The sequence below is a fragment of the Colobus angolensis genome, unplaced genomic scaffold (assembly GCF_000951035.1).
Source record: "Colobus angolensis palliatus isolate OR3802 unplaced genomic scaffold, Cang.pa_1.0 Scaffold22, whole genome shotgun sequence".
In the NCBI taxonomy this organism is placed as follows: Eukaryota; Metazoa; Chordata; class Mammalia; order Primates; family Cercopithecidae; genus Colobus; species Colobus angolensis.
The window spans coordinates 905462-908377 of NW_012115377.1; the positions used below are offsets into that span (position 1 = coordinate 905462).

The 2916-nt window shown below is 59.3% G+C and overlaps 1 protein-coding gene across 2 annotated transcripts in view; it reads right to left on the reverse strand.

Annotated features, from left to right (window-relative positions):
* Window positions 1–2916, reverse strand: part of DAPK3 (death-associated protein kinase 3) — a 20107-nt gene that overhangs the window by 5996 nt on the left and 11195 nt on the right. The gene's annotated exons all lie outside the window — the stretch shown is intronic.

Below are 2916 nucleotides of genomic sequence, written 5' to 3' on the forward strand. Positions count from 1 at the left end.
TTTTATTTTTTGTAGAGACAAGATCTTGCTGTGTTGCCCAGGCTGGTTTGGAACTCCTGGCTTCAAGAGACCCTCCCACTCCACTCCCCCAAGTGTTGGCATTACAGGTAGAGCCACTGCACCTGGCCACTCTCCGCATTTCAAAGAAACTGAGGCTGAGAAACGGAAAGCAACTAGCCCGAGGACACGCAGTAAGCCAGCGGCAGGAGGATTCAGACCTTCAAACCAGGTGCTGCAGGCTCCAGAGCCCAGGTGCTCTCACAGGAAGCAGGCACCTGGGGCTGGGCACCGGGCTCCTGCCTGCCCAGCTCCCAGCTCCACCCTATCTCCTAACAGACCCAGCTGTCCCAGGGCAGCCTTCACCGCTCACTTTCAGTCCGTGGGACTCAGTGGTCCAGGAAAGGCGTGGAAGGGAACATGACTGGACCTGGGCAAACAGAAAACCATGCCCTCCAGCCCAAAGAGACCGATCCAGTCCACACGGCTCGGAACGCCTGCTGGGAAGAGAGCCTCTCTCCCTCCCTCTGCTGGGCTTGGACTCAGGCTTGCGGCAGGGGCCACCATGTAGAATGCTGCCTACGAACACACCAGGCCAGGAGAGGGGAGCCACCAGGCACTGCGGGTGGCACGTAAGCCCTGTCACTCACTCTGCCAGGGCGCCTCCTCCACGCTGGAGTGGACCTCGGCCCGGGGGACACAGGGCACTGCACACACCAGCACCCAGCCACACCTGCGGCCGCCGCACACCTGGACTCCCCGGTTCCGTAAACCACGCCTTTCCCTGCTTTGCTATTGCCAACGGGATTTCAGGTTCTGCCACTGAGTCCTCCTACAGCAACACCAGACCACAGCCGCCCGCCTCCAGACAGCTCCCGGTCTCGCTGGCCACAGACGGACTTGCTCCATAGAGGCAAGGCCACCGGCGTGCTCTCAGTTCCTCTACAGGTGGAACTCTACAGGTGCCTGATCTCCCCAACCAGGAAAGAAACTCCCTGAGAGCCGAGCCCACCCACTTCGCTTCTCTGTAACTTCCCTGGCCCCCAGCGCAGGTCGGAGACACAGCAAGCCCTCCCCAATGATGGTCTCAGATATCACTCCCAAACCACTTCCTAAGTGCCTGCCACAACCCAGACATGACCCAAGCGTAGCCTACACACTGACGATTTCTACTGATAGGGTTTGTGATGTTTAAAAATGTGGGCTGGGAAGCCAGGCACGGTGGCTGACGCCTGAAATCCCAGTACTTTGGGAGGCAAAAGCGGGCAGATCACGAGGTCAGGAGTTCGAGACCAGCCTGGCCAATACAGTGAACGCCCTATCTCCACTAAAAATACAAAAACATTATCCGGGCGTGCTGGAGGGTGTCTATAATCCCAGCTACTCGGGAGGCTGAGGCAAGGAGAATCGCTTGAACCCAGGAGATGGAGGTTGCAGTGAGCTGAGATCCAGCCACTGCACTCCAGCCCCGGTGACAGAGCGAGACTCGTCTCAAAAAAAAAAAAAAAAAAGGTACGGAGCTACACAGCAGCCTGTCTGCAGCAGGTCCCCCGGGGGGGTTAAGGGCGTGCGCACAGAGGGAGGGTTTGCTTTTTATTTGGTGCAGTTCCATCCTGACCAAACTAGTCACCACAGAATTCATTTCACCATTTTCGTAAATCTATGCCACTGACTTCGAAAGAGCTCCCTACTCAGCGTACAGAGGGAAAGAAACACGCACGTTCGCAAGACAAGAGACCAGAGTGAGGAAGTGGGGCCGGAGCCGCACGCGTCCGGGTGGAGCTGTGGAAACGCCCCGGCCCCTCGGAAGCTTCAACACGGAGTTTCCACGTAACCCACAATTCCACTCCTGGCACCTCCCCGAGAGAAACACACACACACGTCCACGCGGTAACTTCCACAGGGACGCTCACAGCAGCACCGCCACAGCAGCGGAGGGTGGAAACAGCTCAAACACCCATCAGCGGAAGCATCGTCAACGCAGGGTGGCCCATCCACACACTGGAGCCCGGGCCCGCCATGAACAGGAACAAGCCCCACCACAGGCCACAGCACAGCACGGAGGAACCTTGAGGACATCACGCCAGACACAAAAGGCCTCAGCCCTTCAGCCCTGCTCCAGGCGCTGGAGTCGCTGCATGGGCGGGCGTGGGCCTGTACTTCCGGGCCTCACGTCCTAGCAGCATGGAGGGCCACAGATAAACTGTGTGCTCCCTGCACCTCCAGGAGACCCAGGTCAGGGTGTGCTGGTAACAAAACTCCCATGGCGGGCCACCAGGGACATGCTCTGCACACACGCGGGGGTCAGCGGCAGGGACATTCGAGGTGGGCAAGGGGAGGTGTCAAATTACTACTGATCATGGGGGAGACTAAACATAACAGCCCCTTCAAAGACATCATCCACGTGCTCACCCCGGGACCTGCCAAGATGGCGTCCTAACAGCAGAAGGCGCTCGGCCGACGGGATGAGGTTAAGGATCTGGAAATGGGAGAGCATCCTGGGTAATCCGGCGCCCAGTGTCCTCGTAGCATCCCCGTGAGATGAGAGTCTGAGAGAGGCTGGAAGAGGCTGCGCTGTGGCTGTGAAGGGGAAGGAAGGAGTCCCCCAGAGCCAAGCGGGTGCCTCTAGACTCTGGGAAAGGTGGGAACCGCATTCCCCGCTGGAGCCTCCAAGAGGGCCCAGCCCTGTGGGTCCACTGTAGACTCGGAACCCCCGAGGGAAGCCATGGTCATCCAGGGCACTCACTTGTGGGGTTTGTTACAGCGGCTACAGGAGCCTCATGCTGACAGCCAAGGGCAGAGGTGGGAGGAAAGCGAGGCAGTCCTCATCAGACTCGGCCCACCCGGCCCAGGCCGCGTACAACACGACGTCCCCTGCATACATTCTGCTCCCTCAGACTCGGCCCACCTGGCCCAGGC